The following is a 22,985-nucleotide window of genomic DNA, read 5'->3' as shown; positions in this document are numbered from 1 at the left end:
GTCACTTTTTGTTACATGAGTCCAAGGTGACTGCTTATATTTTGAACTGCTAGGCTAATTCTAGCCTGAGCACAAATCTGTCTTTTATTTTATAATTAATTCTCAGTGTCAAAACCAGTAGATGTCTTTTTTTTGAGCAACGTACTCTGTCTGTTAATTATACCACCATAAAAATCAAGCTTGAAAACAGAATAATGAAAGCACAGAAAGAAATTTCTGACGGAAATACACAATTCAGGCTCAAGCAAGCAAGCAAGCAAAGTGAGCTCCTAAGATCACTTGATAAAAGGCTTAACTTCAGCTACTGTATTAAAAGAAACCTAAGGTTCTGTGAAAAGTGCACATTCAAAACGAAACTGGTTTAGTCATGCTGGTATCTTAGTGTGTAAAACAAATGGTATAGTTTTACATATGCAAGGGTTGTGTTTTATATCATTACTCAAGATACTTGTACACAGAATGTGGAACCTCTACCAACAGAGATAAGCCTGTTAGGGGTAGAATAGCAACAGGAGAAGGGAGGGGAAATTGCTGAAACATACAGCTAACTTTAGTGCTCTGGATCACTCTGGATCACACATAAGGACTTTTAAGAAGTGCTTAAGTTAAGAGCTGATGCTCCAAAATGAAATTCTTAAAGAGTTAGACCCTATGAAACGACTTCCCCAGAACCAGTTCCTTCACTGCTCTTCGCCATCATCTCCAATGCAATTAATAAAGCATGGCTGTGCACATCGTACAAGAATCTGGACTTCACTATGACAGTGAACTCTAAACACCCATTCTCCTTGAACTTTCTCCTACGTAGAAATCCCTGGAGAAACTCTTAAGTCTTTCTGCATGTTCAGCAGATTGGTCCTGGGCTACGCCTGACTGAAATGGGAAGTAGTTTCAGTGACACATTCGGAAGACTTTCTAAACAGTGTTTAGCTAATTTCTGTTGCAGCAGAATCAAATCTGGGGGGTGGGGTGTATCCTCCTTCGGCACCCTACTCAAAGCATCTGCTGGGTTTACACATCAAGCTAGGTCCGCACTCTAGAGAACGTTTAGCTCTGCAACCTGAAAAACTGAGAGGCAGCTGAGGTTCTGCAGCACAGTACATCCATGCTGAAGGTTCTCAAAAGTGCCTATCTTCCATTTGTTCCGCTCCATCTAACCGAGATCCCAAATCCTTTCCTGAAACCTCACCCAGACATCTCAGGGGCAGTTTAACACTAATGTACTTCTAAAAGAACAAACCCAAACCACCTGTTCCTTGCTGCTATTTCCAAAGCCTTTTAACAACCCTACAGAGCTATGACCAGCAGTGATACTGATGTACCAGCCTTCTTCCTTGCCTGCTATTCTCATTTTTAGGCAAAAGTTCAGGTTTCAGTCTCAAAGATTACAGGTTTATTTGAATTCTACCACCAATATCATGAAATCTAATTCAAGCTTTCCATCATTCTTCATGCCTCACATACATTTCCATGTTTTCTTTCATGCCATCTCCTCTTCCCTTGTCACGGAGACCAGATTCTGCAATATTAAACTTTTTTTTTTTTTAATGGTCCTGGCATTAGCAGTTCTTTGACTTCTTCCTGTCTCTTGCGTACAGAACATTTTTCATGAACTCATCTATAGAGCTTTCACCCTTCCTCCAGTTAATTCCCTTTGGAAGACCCTCATCTGCCATGCTGCCCATGGGAAATCCAGCTGATTTATACTGACAAGTTAATTAAAAAAAAAAAAATCAGCTTATTCTTATTTACCAGCCAACAGTCAAATACCCTGCTATACTATTTCCCTCAATCTTCTTTGCATCTATGTTTTTATCTCCTTGTGGTAGGGACAGGGTTTTTTTGTTTGTTTGTTTGTTTTTTTACATTGGGAAAGTACCTATTACTTTGTGAGAACAACAAAATACAAGTACATGGCACTCAAGTCCACAAGGAACAAAAATCCTAAGCTGTAAACATGTAAGAAGTGACTGATGAATTCCTCCAATTGAGATAGTAAAAGTTAAATCAGCCAATGTTTTTTTTTGCTTGCTTTCAATATTTACCTTTTCTAGACTAGGCTAGGTCTAGCCTTGCTCTAGATTTTTTTAGTAGAACTGCTTAAGTCAACTTAACAGCATACTGCAACTAGAGAGGGGAAGTGGTGTTATTAATCCATCCTTTCCTATGTTCCTCTTGTATCGCTTGGCACCTTCTGGCAGCTGTGACATTTACCGGATTTGGTGAGCTGATTCAACCCACTGAAACGCTGAGGGGTGGGAGGGTGCAAGCAAGTGGAAAAATTCAAGTTGAATAATTTCAGTGAAACACTGAACTGTTCCACTCAGTAAAAAAGGAGCAGGATCAACCCAGAATGTGCATCCTCTCTTACCCTCTCTTCCTTTAGGGACTACAAGCTGTTAAGCCAGTTCAGCTGTTCCATTTAACTTCTCCTTAAGATACTGAATAAATTGTTAACCTTCACAGTGTTGGTATGGGAAGATTACAATAGAATATTGTTTCAAGTTCTTTGCTGAAGCAAAGGCCATACTGCTGACTTAACCTATTCTGCCTTGAATGAGAAAGATGGAAATAGAATCCAAAAGCCAACAAGCTCAACCATGAGAAAATCTAATACATATATTAGGAAAAAACCCAAGAAAACATTTCCCTGAAATCAGTAAATAAGTTCAGATGAATCATCATAGTGAAAGTTTTCAATTTTTTTACACTACTGACATTAAGTCAAAACACCTTTTAACTAATTTCATAATTTGAAACAATATTTTGTAAAAACTTTTTAAAGGACCTCATGCCTATTAGAAATATTTCACAGAACATACTGAGACAAAGATACTCATTTTGTAATAAAACAAAGGCTAACCTTTAAAAATATTTATTACTTTCTTGACTTGCTTGTAATAAGGAAATACACATATGTATTGAAAATGTTTTTGGTCACTTCCTTGGACCACCCAGTTACGTTCTCTTGTCCATCTGACAACTGGCTGAATAAAATTAATTTAACAAGGGAGTTGAATATATATTAAAAAGAAAACAAATTAGAGAGCTATAATGTGGTACTTCCCAGTATGACAGGATCATAGGATAGGATGATCAGGTGGGAAGAGACATCAGGAGGTCTCTAGTCTGATGCCCTGCTCCTCAGATCTGAGGTTAAATGAGGTTACTCAAGGCTTTATTCAGTTGGGTCTAGAAAACTACCAAAAGTGGAGACTGCAATCCCTTCTGGGCAACCTCTTCCATTGCTCAGCTGTCCTCATGGTGAAATGAAATAAGACATTACCTCAAATCGGAATTCTCAGATAGATAACCACAGGGCATTTCAGTCTTTCAGATAAAACTATTAATGAGAGGAAAAATATGAGACTGGTATGCTGATGGTGAAAGAAGCTAGTAGAACATTTTTTAATTAAAACTGTACCACAGTCACATCCAGATTTTTGTTCTTTGGAAAAGACTGTTTTGAGTTTCAGGTTAATAGCAAAAGTAATTTCAAGGTACTTTTGTTTACAATTAGTTGCCATACTCATATCCCAGGGTGATCAATAGCTAGATTGTCAGACCTTAGTAATGCAGAAAACAGTAACATTGAAGGATACATGCAAGTACAAGAAAAATGAACTATTTCAACTAAAATATTTCAAATTCTTCCTTAAACAAGGTAACTGAGTTAGCCACTCCCTCCAAACCAGTAGATAATATACTCACCGTACACATAAAATGATGCATATAACAACACTATTATACAGCGTTTGTGCATGTCTACACTAGAAAGACAGTACGTTTCCTTGAGGCAGTAGTGGTCTATTAAAGCTAAACTTACACTGGTTACAAGAATTATCTTACTGGGCCAATGAATATGGTTATATCTCTTATTGCATAGAAAAAATTTTTTGAAGTTCCACTTGTTTATACATTAAGTATTGTTATTACACATACAACATTATAAAATTAAAATATTTCAATATAAGACTTTAGCATAACACAATATTATTAATGTTCTTGCAAGTTTAGATATTTAGGCAGTCCATGTTTCTAAAACTACAGATTAATAACGAAACTACTGTTTCTTGCTTCAGTTACAGAACAGGGGAAAACTCAAAACACGTGTAGATAACTGTAGATTACTATTTTATGCTTTCTGGGCTTCTTATTGCAGAAGCAGCAAATCAATACAATGAAGATTTCAATAAATAGTATGCATTTTTAGTTAAAGCAAAGGAGTTGTTGGTTTTTTAGACTAAAAGAATATTTTTGTAAGCACATTTCAGCTATTGTGCCAGATTCTCAGGAAGCAAAATAACTTTGGGACCTACCCAGTACTTTGAAGTCAAAGACCTGCATGACTTGGCAGCAAGAAAACTAATACTGAAGGTAACTTCCCTGCTAAACAGCAAATGCTCTGTTTGGGGGTTTTTCTTATCCCTGCCCCTTTCTGCTTTCTACTTATCACTCATGCAGAAACATTAAGAGGACAAGCTAATATATTAGACAGAGAAGTGTTAATGGGTCAACAGCTTCACGAAGTGATGGTTTTGGATGGAGAATAAAATGAGCAAGCTTTGATAAGGCAGTCAGCCAGGTTGTAGACTCTGGCTGGTTAACATTCCTTGCTGATTTAACAGTGGCAATTCCCAAGATAGGCATTGCTTCTGATGTAGGACTACCAAAGCACTTGAATTTAAATGTTTCCCTGTAAAATTTAAGCGCTTGGTCAAGTGCATAAATCTCTATCAAGAGACTGCATGCACCCTTTCAATATTGAGTACTATTCAGTTAGCCAAAAGACTAAGTGAGATTAAGTCTCTGCCAAAACTAGTTCTTAACCACTCAATTAAATCTGACATGCTTTAAGAGACAAAAGGCGTTTAATCAGTTGTTACGGGTTTTTCTGACAGCTTGAGCATATGTAGTCTACTCTGTTCTTACTCAAGTCAATACCAAAAACTTCTGCAATGTTACTTCAAGTCCATGAAAGGCAACAAGGCATACTTCCCATTTCCAGGCTGGACACATACGGGTGGCAAAAATAAATACGAAGCTTCAGATAACAGAAAAGAAAGTTTATGGAGATGAGAAAGACTGTCATTAGCCCATCAAACCTAGGAAGGTTTCCAAACAACTTCATAGAGCCTTATTTCTCAATCGTAACTTATTTAAACAAAAAATAAAGGTAAAATCCTACCAGGAAGCAGTCCGTCTTAAATGACTCTCTACTGCTAAAAGGGGCTGTCCCCCATCCCCCTTTCCATTCTGCTGCCAGCTTCACATTCCTGTCAGAGTTGGTGTTTCTGACCTTCTCCAGACCACTTCCAGTTCACTAAAAAGATCAGAAAGCTAACCTCAAAAGAAAATCTGGGTTTTTTTCCCTGTTTTGGTGAATTGAGGCAGCTCAGAAATGGGTCTTATAATTCAGAACTGTGGCAAGATGTAGGGGAGAAACCACATTGCCTGGAGCAGGTGGGAGATGGGGTTAATAGCTAGGATAGAGTTAAAGAAAGCAAGAAACAAGGAGGCAAGCCTTTTCTTTTCATTGACAGGAAACTACTGGATCAACTCAGCCACCTGAGAGAGAGACCTTACATATCAAATTCAGGCATGTTTTCCTTAAGTATTAGAAATCCGAAATATCCATTTCAATTCTCATTAACTGAAAGACTGAAATAACTTGGAAAATCTTAACAAACAAGCAATATTTTGTTTCCTTCAAGCTCCTGACATAATTCAGATAATGCATCACACCCGGAAAGAGGCTTACTGGATCTGTATGTGACGGACTACAATTCAGTAAACAATTCACATGCAGAACTGTCTCCCTTTGCATCAAATGAATTGCGTTATAACAGAATGAGAATGATACTTGAAAGAATTGCTTACAATTGCACATACCAGAGAAAAAGATAGCTAAGTCTAAATTAAGATGTTGGCTATGAAGTTTCCAATAGGACCTTGACATGACTGTTGACCTACTCATGACATGATCACACCAGTAAGGATTTGGAATTCTATTAGTATTACCAGAGGAAAAAAGTCAAGGAGTCATCAGGAAAACAAATCTATATCTGCTACTCCATCAGCCAATTACTGTTGTTAAAGTGGAATTAGATGGGTATTGACAATACGAAGGGGATAAGGATTAAGCAGATGACAGAGTATACAGCTAGCACTGCTGTTCTGTTTAAAGCCTGAAAAAAAAAATCAGTCAGGTGGGAAAGGAATATACTACATAGAATACAGCATTATAACTCTGATGTTGGCCTGAAGTAGCAGTCATGTACCTACTTTCAGCCAATCACAAAGCCAGGCCAAAACCTAAATACAGTATTGAAGTGGAGCCCACTAAGGCAAGAGTATGATGTGACATTAACTTGATAACTCACTCCAGCTGCAATTATCTAAATGCCATGAATCAACGCAATTATGTTAGAGGTATTTTTCTTAGTTCTTGAGAACTATTTTTATGTACTAAATGAAATAATAAAAAAATTCTGTTAAATGTAGCAGTCCTCACCAAGCCAGTGGACTTTTGACATTTAAGAAGTTAACTCTCTAGCCTATTTGTAAATATTTTTAAATACTACAGGCTACTTGAAAAAGGGCAGACCTGGAATTATTACTGATTATTTATTTTGACCAATATAGCTATCAGGCTGCAACCTGGCTTTATCACTAGCTGCGATAACAATAATTTCTTTTTAAACACAGACTCAACATGTAGAGTGTATTTCCACGTGGAACAAGAATATACAAAAACTTAGCAACCTGTTTCCTCCTATGGTCTTGATTCATAGGCATACAACTTCCTTAGCATAGGATAAGGGTCTTAAGTCAAACAGTGTAAATGAAGCTAATAATGAAGTGTGATGAAGTAATACAAATTTTAATTGTTTGTATTTCTTAGTGAGGATGGTAGTACTACTGACAAATATGGCAAATCCACTTGACAGACTGCGTCAAATTCTCTTTTGAATCATACACTTATAATCTCCTGAATGCCATTGCTTTTAAATAATGAATTTTTTTTCTTTCCAGCAGAAGTATTAAATTCCTGCAGAATTACACAGCTATAACATCGGGCTTTCCTCCAAGATAAGCAGTACTGAACCATGAACTCTGTCTCTATGCAAATCAAAGTAAGAAACTTATCATATTCAAGCAACTTAGTAGGACCACATTATTCAATTTATTTGGTCGAAACAAACATCAAGGATGGCAGGTGACGTAACACAATGTAAGAGGAAATTAGAAGGAATGAAATTTCTGAATTTCCAGAAATTAAAAATCCAAACAAGGGATTAAAAAATATAGTAATTATTGTGCATGCATCTTCTTATTTAATACTTGTTAGTGTTGATAGATGTAAATGTGCTTCATCTACAGTCCAAACTGAAAGAATTAGTATACTATCTTCTCTGTTCCATGCTTCACTTGACTAAACCTAGCAGACACACAATTCTTATTCTGGGCTACCAGAATGCACATGTCTGCTTCCTCCTTGACCCATCATTCTTGGAACTCAAGGGACCTGCTCTTCTTGAAAATTTGCCAAGAATTTTCTTGGCATTATCTTGTATCAGTACCTTAGGGAAATTTAACCTTAGACACTAATAAAACAGGAAACCACAACATTTCAGAATATTCAGACAAAAGTTAAAATAAGACTTAGAGGTCACTACAGCCAAGAAAAGAAATCAGTATGGCTTCTGTTGGTAAAAAAGCTTCAGGTATAACAAACTGAAATATAAATAACAATGCCTAAAATAATTAAGGATAACAGAGGATGCTAATTACTAAACATAACTGAACTGGTCAGCAAATCAATAAAATCAGTGTTTCTGAAGTTTGTATTCTAACTATCTCTACCTGTTCATCGTGCATTCTGGACAGATATAAAGGAAACTGGAAACAAAACAACCAACTCCACCTGGCTGCTTACGGTTTTACACCTGACATTTAACTGACTTTGAGGTCTAACAGAGGCACAAACATTGATCAAATGCTGAAGCATTTATAAGGTTACTCCCACATGGGTTTCTCTCATGCTAATAACCGAGTTTATGCCACAAGCCTTTTCTCAAGGGAGTTAATAAATTTAGGTTTGTCATCTCAGCCTGGCTACTTCTTTTCAAGAAACTTAAGGTATTTAATAATTATTTACATCTGAATGACTGTCAAATTTGAATGGATTGTCAAATTAACTAGAAATTTGTGAAGTACTGGAATGAGGTAGGAAGGAAGAAAGAAGAAAAACTGATGATAGCTCAGCCTTACTTCCACAGAAAACCCAGTTAAAAAAAAGCAAGAAAAAAATTGGCTTTCCACTAGAGAATGACAATGGATAACACACCCCTCTCCCTCTCCCTGACAAAACAGATTTATTATACTGCAAAAAACAGAGGTACCAACACCATAGAATATACCTTTACAGAAGAGGTTATGCAATTCTAGTTATGCATTTCAATTCATTATCATAAAAAAGTCTAAGTTAAAATACCTAGAAGTTCAAATTAATGTGATTTGGAGAGAAAAAGAAAGCTGTTGAAATTTTTTTGTCTAAGTTGCATTGTCTCTACAGATGTGAAGCAGCTCTGGTTTAAATAATGTTTCTTGCCTGCGTACAGAGCAAATACACCAGACTTCACAGCATGCTTAGATGTTCTACTGCTATGATGCTCTGGCAATCACTAACAATTTATCCCTGGACACAGAAACTACATACCCAATTTCCAGAAGTTTCCCCATAACTCTGCTGACAAAGAGCACTCAAATGAGGATTTTTCAAAGGCCCATGAAAATCTTTCTACAATTTTCCTTTCCTTCCTTCTTGTAATACCCTATTTCCATTAAAACAAAGTTGCTGCTATCATAATCTGTTCTTTCAACTTGCTACAAGTATTCTGATTAAATATTAGTACAGTATTAAAATTGCATGTTTAATACCAATAAGTACACACTAGCCAGACCACATTGTGAGAGAATTTTGAACTTTTAAGAGTGAAAATGACTGCCAGTTTCTTTTTCAGCAGGGAAAAAAATCCTACCTGTACTCATCACTACAAAAGAGAATCTCTTAGTTTAAGCAACTAGAATGACAGTATTTAAGAACAAAAAATACCACCACAGTTTTTAGGGAACTGGTCAGTCCACAGGTGGAACTACCTGGCATCTGGAAAGATTTGTGTGAACTTACTAAAAGCGATCTAAGTCTACATTTACAGACAAAAAAAGGCTCAAATCCACAATGCTTCCTTGATCTGCACCAGGCTGATGTTCCACTAGCAAGTGTTATAACCCAGTTTTACATCTCAGATGCTCTTCAGGTCAGCAATAAACAGAATAGCTGAGCAGACTAAACAGAGATATGGACAAAAGTTAACAGAGTAAGTTAGAGGATGCCCCTATAGTCCATCAACTACTACACACTTGTTCATTTGCTTACTTTGGACAGATGAAGTAGTTTAATCTTCACATGCAAGAGAACAGAAGAGACACAGAAGCAGTTAAGAGTGTTCACATTGGTAACTCTTGCACACATATTATAAAAACAAGTTACTATTGCACAAGCAGCTGGCTAATGCCCCCCCCCCCCCCCAAAAAAAAAAAAAAGGGATAGAATTGTAACATTTTACGCAAGAGCACTTACAGGAAAAAGCAGTCATTTTGAGAATTCATTACTTTTACACTACCATTAATCTTAAGAGCACTGAAGCCCATTTTAAGTCTTTTTAGGTATTAACACCCTCCCCCCCCGCCGTTAGAATTTTCATCTTTAAGCACTTGTTAGGAGTTCAAAACTCAGAAAGAAAACTTAAGGGTCACATTTGAATGACTGCAACTTTGTATGAATTCACAGTGCAATTGGCTGCATCTTTTCTCAGTTAGGGGACATTACAAATACCTATAACAGTGATTGAGAATAAAGGGCAAAAGAGCAAGAACACACAAACAAGTAACATGCAGAAATATAAACTTAAACCAAGCCACTAAATGTAACCTGCCTTGGCAGATCTTTTTTAACTTATTGGAAAAGTTACTCTACTTAATATTGACAAAGAGATGTGTAAATCAATACATTTGGAACAAGTGATATATTTTAATTTAAAAAGGTTCAAACTGCAGCAGTAAATCTATGCACTTAGCACATACAACTCATCAGAGGGGTTTGGTTGTTGGGTATTTTCAACAAGATAAGACAAGATGGTATGCAAAGCTCAGATGCAAGTAACACAAAAATAAACTTTTTGAAAAATACACAAGCTAAAAATAGGAACATGTTGAAATGAACTCTATTACCATTGGCTTGAATTTACCTAATGAAGTCAAGGAAAGGACAGCATGGAAAAATTATCAAAACTCTCAGAGTTTGTCTGTTTTGCAATCTGCTCCACCTACTTGCTACTGTTATAAAGTTCAGACCCAGGCAGTTTTCAGTAAAATGAATGTCAGAAGGAGAAAAGAAAGAGAGGAAAAAAGCAGCTGAAAGCCTCAAGTGTAAGTACAGATTCCTCATTTCCTTCCTGTGGTCTAATACTGCCCCCACACATTCTCCCCATGCTACTTCAAAGCTACCTTGCTACCTTCCCTAGTTTCATAGACTCTTAGGTGTACTCAGTTTAATAAACTTTCAGTAAAAACGCACAAATCTAAAATCCTTTATCTCAATTTCACATTTTAACATGGACTAAAGTATGCCACACAGAGAAAAAAAGACTTTTTTTAATTAAAATACATACTATGGTAAAATTGAAGTCTTTTTAAGTCAGCAAAGTATACTCTTAGAAAATTTGAAAATAAAAGCTCTGTAGGAAATAATTAATAAAAGGAGGAATCTATTAACTATGTATCGAAAGAGTAATTATTTGAGGAGAAGGAGTGGGCAAGCTGGGACCGCCTTAAAAGGCTCTCAAGTTAAAGAAGTGTTAATTAATATATTCCATAATAGTTATTTGTGATTAATTTTGTGTTCTTTATCACTTAGGGGTAATTGTGATAAAGGGAGATAAACCATTCTTAAAGAAAAAATCTGTAGATATTATTTCAACAATGAAATTATTAGTCTTAAATTTATAGTTGTAATTGCTTATTTTAGAAACAATGATGTCACCTTCATTACACACCACTTGTATAGACTAAAATTTTTCTTGGCAGTGCTACTGCTCTTCTTTGCATTTGCCCTATTTGCTATGCCCTAGCACATAATCAAAGTTTCTACTGTTTCTGCAAATGAATGCATCAAGTTCGTAGTAATTTGAAATTGGACTACAACTTTGATCATAACAAATTAGTGCTAATAAGGCCAACTGTTCATTCACCATGATGCTGTGCTAAATTTGTGATGAATGCTAAAAGACCAATTATTATTTTGCTTGTAAGTACAGTAAGAGAACATTAGAACCAAAAGCCAGTACTAAATCATGGTGAATGGATTTCAGCAATTGGGATCTTATAAAGAGTGAGAAAACATTACTCTCTTCTCTTCCTCTCCATTTCCTGTAAACACTGACCAGTAGTATGTTTGTTTCGAATAGCTAACCCCTATCTGAAGCTAAAAACCTAAATACATAAACTCATAAACAGCTCCTGGGAAATGGCTGTGGATAATAAAATAAAAAGGTGTTTTTTAGAATTGCCTCTAAACTCCACTGGAATATGCAACCCCCAAAATATTATATTACAGTTATCAAGCTATAGCATTTCAGATTGGTGTAACTGCCCAGCAAGCTGACCTGGTATCCTTTAACGTGACAGTGAGAAGTGTAATGTATCACAATTGTTCTTTAAAAAGGTTTCTTATCTGACATTTTAAGTTGAATAGAGGATTAAATAATTAAGAAAGAACATTTATCACATTCTTGCCACTGCAAGTGAAAAATGCAAAATATCAAAAGTATGTTGAAAGCAACTTCACCGTCTTCCTGATTATTTGTGTTCTATCTTCAAAACCAGCTTTCTCTCTCAGCCTACACACCCATCTCATAACAAAGTTTTTGCTGTACTTTGTGTAGTGAAAAAAAACCCTGACCTTTCTTGGTAAGCTGCCAAGGTATTTTATCAAAGTCTGAAGAACTTTCCACTTTGAATGGAAGAGGGCTGCTGGTTACAACACTCCATCCCTTGAAATCCATGTAAATTCTTTCTGCTGGGATGACTGTCTTGAATTGGTCCCTGGAAGCCCCAGAACTCATAACGCCCCTAATCAGCTAGAGCATTATGTTCAGTGGATGCAGACTGATGCATTACTAAGCAAGGTCTGTTGTTGCTTTTCAGCCTCTGCTGTTAGCACTCTTTAATGGCAACGTGTAGTCAACTTTGCATAAGGCTTGCTGTGATAAATAGATTTATTGAAATTACTACCAAAACCAGTAAAAACAATGCTGGTAAGGAAGGAAACAATGATTGTAAAGAATACTGGCAAAAAGACACAAAAAGAAAATGCCATGAAATGTTTGCGGAAAATGAGAGTCCAGAAAACAATATATATGGCAACAGACCAGGTGGCCTTCCCTCTTGCTTCTTCCAGACTTGCCTCTGCAGTGATACGAAGTGGTAGTCCAATGCAGGACTGACGCAAGCCAGAAGGGGAATTCTGGTTTATTTTTTACCTTAAACAATACAATTAAGCAACACATTTTTAGCTCATATTTGGACAACATAGAACTCTTAACATCCCTACAAACCCATGAAGCTTAATGGGCCGGGGTCATGTAATGTGTGGGTCCTTGCAATGGGTTACATGACAGAGAATAGATCATGACTGAGGCTGCTGCCAGTGAGCTGGTACTTTATGCAGTGCCTCTCCGAACACTTGCCTCTGCTAACATGCCTATGTCCATTGAGTCCTAAGGAACATTACACAGATTTTCTGTGGCTTCTGGAATTCATGCATCTAAACCAGGCAGACAGAGGCCTAACTGGGCAAGTCTGACAGTTCAGACCCAATGACAGGGACGGGAAGAAAGCACAGCACCTCACTAGAAATACAGGTGATGCTGACACCACAGCAGATAGCATTGGATTCCTAGAAATGAAAGCCTTGCACGCTAAGATTTGACAAGGCTGTTCTTCACTGTTTTACAAGAGAAAATTTCATTATTTTAATTGTTTTTAGTAAATCTAAATAATACTTTTTTAATAAAATACTTAAGCACAGAGAAACACTTTGCATTTGGTTTTGGCAACACAGACTATCATCTGAGCAACACAACAGCAAGAACAACCTTTTCTTTTACCATACACCCATTTTAAAATTCTTTTATTTAATAAATATGCATCTTTCTGCTACATGCTCTACATCAAAGATCCTCCCTTGCTTTTCTCAAAGTCCATGCACTATAAACCCTATTCTGCGTCACCGATTTTAAATTTAATCTATAAAAGTCATTTTACATATACTACAAATAACAATACATGCCCTAGTTTGAATATTAAAGTTGTAATTCATTTTCAAGGTTCTTCTGACAGTATTCCAGTACCACTCTTTTTTCCAAGAAGCTACTCTAATCCCTTTCAGTAAATTCACAAACTACCACAAATCAGTACCTTAAAAGCAGATATAATGCATCAAAAACTTCACTAGCATTTATTGCTAACCATTTAAACATTACTGAGAAGTTGGTCCTATAGTATAATAATAAAAATGAACAAAAATTAAAAAATTTAAAAGTTACATTATTCCATGTTCATAATCCATACCCTACCCACATTCTTTACAACTTGCTATTTATTTTCTTCTTGCATTCCTATCAAATGGAAGGGAGGATATTATTAGCTATTAGAGAGGTAAGAAAACCCACAGACATGTAAATCCAGATTTACAGAATGTAAACTCCACCTAAGTCTCTGTTCCTTAGATTTTATTAGCTTTAATTGCTCAAAGATACCTAACTAAGGTATGGATGAAATTTTGCCTCTATGAATCTGGATTAGTCTCAAAAGATACTTACTTTTTCCTCTGTAATACACCAGATTGTATCAATATAGTCACTGCTGGAAAATTATATAATATACAACATTGAAGAATAGTGAGCATATTTACACTGAAGAGAAATCAAAGCTTTCTGAAGAACTAACCACTGCACTTGGAAATTTATTTACTTTCTACTTGTTAGGAAGCAAACTGGTACCACAGAAGTAATTTGCATTGCTTTCTTAAAGTACAATTAGTATTAGTAAGCTATGTACCTTACATATTGGTGTTATCCTGGCACATGAAAAGTTTTGTACCAGTTATGTACTCAGTTTTCAGTTCTAATTTTATGTTGTCCAAGGCATTTTCATTGAAGCAAACAGTTTGTGTAAGTAACCTTAGCAACAGACAATATCCCTTCTCCAGCTTCTCAAGTTTCTCTTTGTACTGCTGTAAGCATCAACATACACAAACCAAAACCAAGTCTATCTACCCTGTACTGGGCACAGCCAGCAGGGTTTTGGCAACTGGAGGGGGAGCTGCAGGAGTGACCTGTGTAGGAGGTGGTCAGGGACCACTCTGTGCCAGTCACCGTTGGCACCAGTTGAACAAAACTGACCCACCGTGCACCAAAATGGAACCAGAGAAGTCCCTGGTGCCTATGCAAAAGCGTATTTAGGAATGGGAGGTAAATACCAGTACGAGGATATAGAAGTAAGATGCCAGAGCAGGACAAATGCTAAACAGGAGATTGCAAGATCTGATACTGGGACAGGAAGACACACGAATAGGCACGAGTGAGAAACAAGACAGACTGGCAGGGCAGACAGTACAGCAGGACAACTGCTGAAGCAAACAAGCCACCCAAGCAATGGATGGAGACAACACTGAGGAGGAGGTACGACCCCAAAAGGGACTGCAGCTGGTGGGGCAACCCATGCCAGAGCAATTTTGTAAGAAACAAGGAACAGCAAAAGAAAAGGAACTGCAATATGCTGACTCCCATCATCCCACAGAAGGGCCTGAGTATAATGTGCAGTGACAGGATTGGAGACCAAAAGTGGGGAGGAGAGGTGTCTGGAGGGAAGGCGAGGTAGGCTTGTCTAAGTGTTTGATTGGTTTTGTTTTTCAACACCAGGGTCAGTAATTGAAAGGCTGTTAAATGGCAATAAATTAACTGATTGACATTCCCTGACTTGAAGCTGTGTTTTGGCTCACGACACACCCCTAAGCAGGAAAGCTGCCAGCCTTAAAAACAGATGAGTAAGTTTATGCTGGGACTGTAGTACTTAGTAAATACACACATATACTTAATACTACATCCTTTATGCTAACCCAGAGCTTTATTCTTGTAAAGACAGTTTACTGCTATAGTGTTTGTTCCGTAAAAGTAATTGCTCTACTAGTGCTTTCACAAAATAACTTTCTAGCTTGGTTTTCTGAGAAAAAGAAGACCTGCATAATTATCTGCAACTTTTGACCTCCTACCACTCCCTCATTAGCTTTTAAGCCCATTAGCAAATTTCAGCTGGCTCTAAAAGGAGAGATGTCTTAAAAATAAGTTTGCATTTGTGACACTGAATGGGCAGAAACACCCAAATCAGTGCCCTCACTCTGGGGAGAAATCAGCACAAACTCAGCCAGCTCACACGTGGAGCCTGAAACAATTCACATCATACGCTGCCCCTTTTCAAATTGGCAATTAGGAGTTATGAGGATTGTATGCATGTATGCAGATTTAAACAGATATGAAAAGGGAACTGTGGGTGTCATTGGGAACAGAGAAAAAACTGAAGTCAGAAGAAAAGGGAAGGGGGAGCTAAGGGATTTTGTAAAGTCGCAGAGAAAGAAGTCCTGAAGAAGCTAGAGTTCTTCATGACGGTCAAGAAGAATTTTATTTGCTAACTATATTTTATACTGTCAGTATGCAAACAGGCATTTTGTTAAACCTTCAACCTGTTGAAAATGGAAGTTCCAAGACTGCTATGTGAAACCTAACACAGTAAACGTATGCACTTCAGTTCCTGAAACTCTTAGAAGTAGCACCCGTTTTTTCAGCCCACAAAACCAAGTCAGTGCTTCCCAATGTAAACAAAAACATGGAATTCAGAGACATCCACAGCCAGGAGAGGACACAAATAGATTAATACCTGGCCAGAACATCACTTGGCAGAAGAAAAAAAGACAAAACAAAAAACCACACAAAGATCACAAGCAAAGGACAGGTATAATTCATAGTTCCTAGGTCAACTTGCTTCATTTGGAAGAGGTTAAATAAATTAAAACAAAGCACATGGCAAAACACTGGGACAATCTCAATGGGGTTCTCCACAACCTCAACCTTCCACAACCTACCATCCCGCTGCATATGACAAAACCTCATGGCAACACCTGCCAAAAGAAAACTGCCTACCTAACCTCATTTGTTTGACAGCTTTCAAATCAGCCATTACTGCACAGTAGGTGAGACCCTGCCAAACTCTCAGGAGATCCTTGGCCAGGTGTAATTGGCACTGAGAGAATTAATGAGGATTCCAGTTCTGGATTATCACTTTTGCAAGAGAAGGCTTAAAGTCCCTGGGATTTTCCAGCCTTCCCCAAATTGTTCTTTAGAGACAAGTTCTTAAGCATATAGGTGCTGCTGCTCAATCAACAATAAGCAGTACTTTCTTGTCAGACCACATAACCTCTAGATGATACTAAACAACATTGGACATGCGGATCAAAAGGACTATACAAAACACATAGCCTCGTAAGCATCAAGAAGAATGATGTACAAACCTAGACAAGAACACTGGCTTCCTCAGAACACTCAGAGTCAGAAGATGTGTGTTAAGGAAACGCACAAAGCTTTAAAAAGTCTGCTCAGAGAATTTGTGCCAGGCATTTTGCCAAAGGATAGATCATTAATGGTTTCAATGATCTCCCCTTGGAGAGGGGGCTGCCAAGACAAATCCTCTTAGTTATACTAGAAAGGTTAAGTGAGGTCAAAAAGTCCCACCTCTCTCCAGCTGTGGGCACTTCACCAGTTTGATAATTTTGATAAAGTAGTAAATGAATGCTTTAGGTGTTTACGTTTAATTAGCCTGATGCCAGCAGAGTTTCTAATAACCAGTATTATACTTGAGTTTGTGTCTGCTTTGATTAGCTCCCTTAACAGCCAACCAGCTCTGTCACCCTACTGGAATAATCTATTTTGTGCAAGTCAAGGCCATTTGAGACCTCTGGGCTATGCATACACTGACAGCACGGCTGGCCACTTTCAGCTCCTGCAGCAAGACAGGAAAATAAAGGGGACACCAGATGTACCTGAATCTCCAGGCAGTTTTCTGTCTCCCTTTAGGTTAAGGTAGACAAGAGAGCCAGTTTATTTACTTCTGAAGGCATAAGAAATAGTTGCGCTTGGTAACACACTTTGAAAGCCAGACAGCACAGTGGACAATACCTCAAGGATATTATTTACCTTCCAAAGCAAAGTGGCTAAACACTCACCTGTTCCCTAAACGTTTCTATGCACAGCAGGCATGAATTAATCTCCTTTCAAGAATAATACTTCTACAGTTGATCTTCATGTAACAAAGGCATAACCGAAAATCGAATGATATCTTTTATTTAGTATCCTGTCAAAATAGTTAGCTACAATGAGTAGAGAGCTATTGATTCAAACACATCCTTCACAGTGCTATGTTCCCATTTCAATTATTTTGAGATTAAGTTTCTTTGCCTTACTAATTTAATGGAAGAATTGTAGAAGAAACATCCAAAAAAAAAAAATCCAGAATTTATGAGCATAAAAAACCCATAACAACATTAACTGAAAGGTCATCATTTTCTCTCAAAGAACCAGTAACAAACAGTACATCAATAGTCTGCAATTATTGTAGATAATTTTGACAGCATTTTAGTGAAAGCTGTCTTTGAAATTAAGATATTTTCTATTCTCATCATCACTACATGGTAAACTGGCAGACTACAGATAAAATGGATGCAATCTAACACAATATAGTAGTTTCATATTTTTAACCTAGCATTAGAAGAACACTAATTCATTAAAGACCTACTTCTCCAAGGTCCCACAACCTCTCAATACATCACCACAACTAAAAGCAAGTAGTCATATCGAAGCTTTCCATGTTCATGAGGGATTTCGGGTCTGTTGCACTCTTAAGACTGCTCAACAGCTCTGACCATACCACCCGCAGTAGTAACTCCACTGAAATAAGCAAAGCATGTACAAATCTCCCTCCACAGAAAAAAAAAAAAAAACCAAACCACAAAGTAATCCCCTGACCAAAACCTTGAAAAAACACCTAAGCAGATTGCTTAACATCTAAAAGAAAGAGAAGACTGTAATGGAACACCTGGACAACCACTGGAGATTGCTACTAATGGGTTATATTGACTCTGCTATGTTTTGTCATTTTGTGTTGTTTCACTGTACACACATCTCAACTTTTTTTTTTTTTGGTAAAGATCATGCACTCTATAGGGCAGTCTTCTGATTTGGAAAAAAAAACATTTTCACCCAAAAAATAATGAGAGTCTCCTCCATGCAACATATGCGCTTTCTGAAATAATCACAGCAACCAGTAAAGTCTGAGAAAGGATAGCATAATAAAGTAATGAGAAAACTATGGTTTGAAGTTAGAAAGATTTTGCACAAAGTTAAAATGATCAAGTTTTTCTAATATGACAATTGTTACTTCTCAGAGTTCATTTACAGCCTTGCATCAGTTTACTCCCTTAAATATTCATTATACCAACTATGCTTATTGATGCTTTGCTAGCTTCCTTCCTGTTATGTACTTCTTTCAAGCACAGACGAATGTAGACAAACCACAAAGTAATCCCCTGACCAAAACCTTGAAAAAACACCTAAGCAGATTGCTTAACATCTAAAAGAAAGAGAAGACTGTAATGGAACACCTGGACAACCACTGGAGATTGCTACTAATGGGTTATATTGACTCTGCTATGTTTTGTCATTTTGTGTTGTTTCACTGTACACACATCTCAACTTTTTTTTTTTTTTGGTAAAGATCATGCACTCTATAGGGCAGTCTTCTGATTTGGAAGAAAACACATTTGCACCGAAAAGATATGAGAGTTCTCCTCCATGCAACATATGCGCTTTCTGAAATAATCACAGCAACCAGTAAAGTCTGAGAAAGGATAGCATAATAAAGTAATGAGAAAACTATGGTTTGAAGTTAGAAAGATTTTGCACAAAGTTAAAATGATCAAGTTTTTCTAATATGACAATTGTTACTTCTCAGAGTTCATTTACAGCCTTGCATCAGTTTACTCCCTTAAATATTCATTATACCAACTATGCTTATTGATGCTTTGCTAGCTTCCTTCCTGTTATGTACTTCTTTCAAGCACAGACGAATGTAGAGTTACTCTTTCCACAGATCACACATCCTCAGGTTGTAGGTTGCAAATGCTCCTTTCAAAGGTAATTTCTTTCAGGATCTTGCCAATTATTAGTACTAGTTAGGTGATCTCCACTGCCCCATGGCAGTGACAAATACATATTTAAAGAAACTAGAGCAGACAACATATTTATAACAATTTGCTAAAGGACAAAACAAACATGCAATACCTGTTAGGTTCTTCCTCTAATTCTATGGTAGCTTACTCTGCTTTTCTCATGTAGGCTATAGTCCTACAGAGTACGCACCTCAGAATGAGAGTCTTAAGGGAACTCTAGAGACACAAAACTGCTGGAAACTCAGCTTTGTTGCAAGACTTTTCGACTATTTTTGTAACACACGTTATTATAATACAGCAGTACTGGGAAGTACTGATTTTGACATTTTAAAGAGCCAATCTTTACCAAACTTGCTCTTCAAGGATTTCTAAATAACTGCAATATGACATGTGTACCCCTTAATAAGTACTCTGAGTAATAGATTTGTATTTGTACACAATTAGAGTAAGGCTTAACAAATGTGTAAGAATCATACTTCCATATAAAAATAAGAAATTAACTTTGAGAGAGACGCATGAACATATTGACACTATTTTTAGATGAGCAGGTAAGACCTGTAATTAAAGCCTGATCTTTGCCTAAGAAAACAGCTGTTTTCTTCACTGTGCAATTAGTAAAATTAATGAATTCCAATCCATCCACACAAATGGGTTTTTTTAACTCTGAAATCAATCACTTTGAGACCCAAGATATTTTCAGCTACACAAATCTACTAATAAGCGATAGAGTAGATCAGGTTCAAATTATGAATGTAATTTTCTTCATAGTTAGGTTTGAAACATTTTCTAACCCTCTCACTCTATTCAGCAAACATTGACATTTATAATATAAACAAAACAGATTTGTGCCTTAAGAAATTGGATACGACTACATACCAGATTAAGCTTCTCATACATAATTCTTGCCAGAAAACTGACTAAAAGATCACATTGTTTAACTGGATCAGAACAGGAAATATGCTTATTGGTAATTTTTTTAAAAATTAAGACTATCCCTCTCTGACACATTTTACTATATACAGAGCTCAATATTAAATTTAAATTTCATTTAAAATATTTTCTTCTTAAAAAAGTGTTACTTTTAAGAATGTGACATGGCAGTTGACCACACTTGAAGAGGTTAGCATTGGATAATTACAGACATAACAAAATGGGAAACATAGAGTATGCTTTAGTGATCTCCAGTTCTATCACTGTCTTGATGCTATAAAGGGACAACAAAAGGAGGCTTCTATCACACCCCGTATGGTCACAGCTGGATTCTAATTCAAAAGGGCAATTCTGATTGCGCGTACTGAAAATCTCTGGCCAAAACCTATGTATCTGTTCATTTGCTATAACTGTTCCAATCTTCCTCTTTGACTCAGGGAGATGTGCAGGAGAAAACCAGCTAACAATCTCATAAGAACTTGTTTTATGAATCTGGCCCTCCATCAAGAAGTTGCAGTGAAAAATCTTTTAATCACCTTCTGATCAGAATTTACTGGATTGTATCTAAGTTCAAGGGTATTAAAATGTGCAAAGGAGACTATGAAAAAATGGCTAGGTTATAGATTTTAACTTCTTAACTAGAAAATTGACTCAAAATAGATTTTCTAATTTACAATGAATCAAAAGAAAAAACATTAGACCATAGCAAAAGTGGCACAAATGTATCAAAAAGCAAATGAATAAACATTTGAAAAGATTTATTATTAGAAATTGTAATAAATTTTGGAAAGATGAATCGATTTTAGTTAAAAGGTATAACTGACAATTTATTGGGCGGGAAGATGCATTATTTTCCAATTGTTATCCACCTACAGTAAAACTGATTTGTGTCCTATTGTATTTTATGGAAAAGGAGAGAGCAACTTTCAGTGATTTAGATTAAATGTATTAATCATAACCAGGCACTGTGAACTATATATCTACTATTAAAGAAGATTTTTGACATTTAATTCTGTAGCAATATTTTGGCTCTGTACCACTCTTCCTAAATCCAATTCCTGCTACAGTTGGCAGATTTCTCCCTTTTAATTTTATGGGGCTTAAAGTAGCATTTAACCACCCATGCGGTAAATAATGCAGGATTAGAAATATTTAGTGTTTTGTTTCCCTTTGAAGCATACTAATCCATCAACCCCCAAATATTTTTAAAACAGTTGCCACATTCTAGTAATATTTAATATAAGATTCAGTAAAACATCTTATGTAAATGAAGTTGTGTTCCTGAAACAAAATAAACAAAAAAATCACATTAAACCCTAAAGAAAATAGGCATATACATCAGTGATCAGGGGAATTCGTTTTATAAAGATACCAGTTTGTGTACAAAGAAAACTTTAATAGATCCTTCAGAGTTTTAAAATAATATATATGATGTGACTATTGCATAGTTTATTCTCAATCTGACAAAATATAGCTAAGTGTTCTGTTCTCCTGAACGAGAGATAACAATATATTTTAAAATATTTATGCCCAACTTAACACTGAAATGCTAGCTTTTATTTAGGGGAAAAAAAAAAAAAACCTCTTTTTTATGCCATCATTTCCTATCTTTCGCTTAAGTGCTATATTTTGCTGCATGGGAAAGCTGCCTTATGGTAACTTGAAATAGGCAATGTTCTTGGTCCTGCAAATTGTCTTAAATTGCCTTAGATCTACATCAAAGATTAGATTCCAGATTTTTAAAAAGCTCAAAATAACAAAAAAAAAAAGAGAGAAAGCAGTATGGCAAAAAATCTCGATCACCATATGCATGCTTTCTTTTTCAAAGCGCAACAGCATGACATAAAACAGGAAAAAGGTTTCTTTTCTCTGTGTTCTGTAGAGAATAAAAATGCAATCTACTGTAAACCTACTGTATCTATCCGTTTAGGTCTTTGTAAAATAAGGCTTCTAGAACTGAACAATCCAACAGGAGGGGGCAGGGAGAAAGGGAAATGAGTCACATTTTATCTAATGCTGTTTAGAGTGAATTTTACAAATGTTTAAAAAAATACACATCTATAGCAGGACAGCTGCAACACAGTTTGCCCATCAGATAGCAGTAAGAAAATAGACAATTTTCAGTTCTCTGAACTGAAGTTTCTTCCTTGACCTTTAAAACCATAATCTACAGGAGTGCTAAATCAAGGCTGAGAAACAACAGAATAAGAAAGTTATTCTCATACTTGTGCATGCAGGTTTTAAGAAAAAAAAAAAAAAAAATCACCTGTCAAACAAGGGACTACCTAAAGCTAATAGCAATGAAAGGAAAAACAAACCACAACAAAAATCAGATCAACAGAAGCAAGACTTTGCTGAATCAAATTGCAAGGGGCTGAGTGGAACAGATTTGGAACAGTTGTCAAAACTGTTGGACTGAAAGGGTTCATTTGGCCAAGCCCAGAGAGTTGTGGTGAATGGAGTTAAATCCAGTTGGCGGCCGGTCACAAGTGGTGTCCCCCAGGGCTCAGTTCTAGGGCCAGTCTTGTTTAATATCTTTATCAATGACCTGGGTGAGGGGATTGAGTGTGCCCTCAGTAAATTCGCAGATGACACCAAACTGTGTGGGAGTGTCAATCTGCTCGAGGGGAGGAGGGCTCTGCAGAGGGACCTG

The 22,985-nt window shown here is 36.6% G+C and overlaps 1 protein-coding gene across 1 annotated transcript in view; it reads right to left on the bottom strand.

Annotated features, from left to right (window-relative positions):
* Window positions 1-22,985, bottom strand: part of GPATCH2 (G-patch domain containing 2) — a 124,801-nt gene that overhangs the window by 68,877 nt on the left and 32,939 nt on the right. The window lies entirely within an intron of this gene.

This window comes from Egretta garzetta, unplaced genomic scaffold (assembly GCF_000687185.1).
Source record: "Egretta garzetta isolate BGI_Z169 unplaced genomic scaffold, ASM68718v1 scaffold339, whole genome shotgun sequence".
NCBI classification, from domain to species: Eukaryota; Metazoa; Chordata; class Aves; order Pelecaniformes; family Ardeidae; genus Egretta; species Egretta garzetta.
Note: the sequence above shows the minus strand (reverse complement) of the source record. Positions and strands in the feature narration are given on the sequence as shown.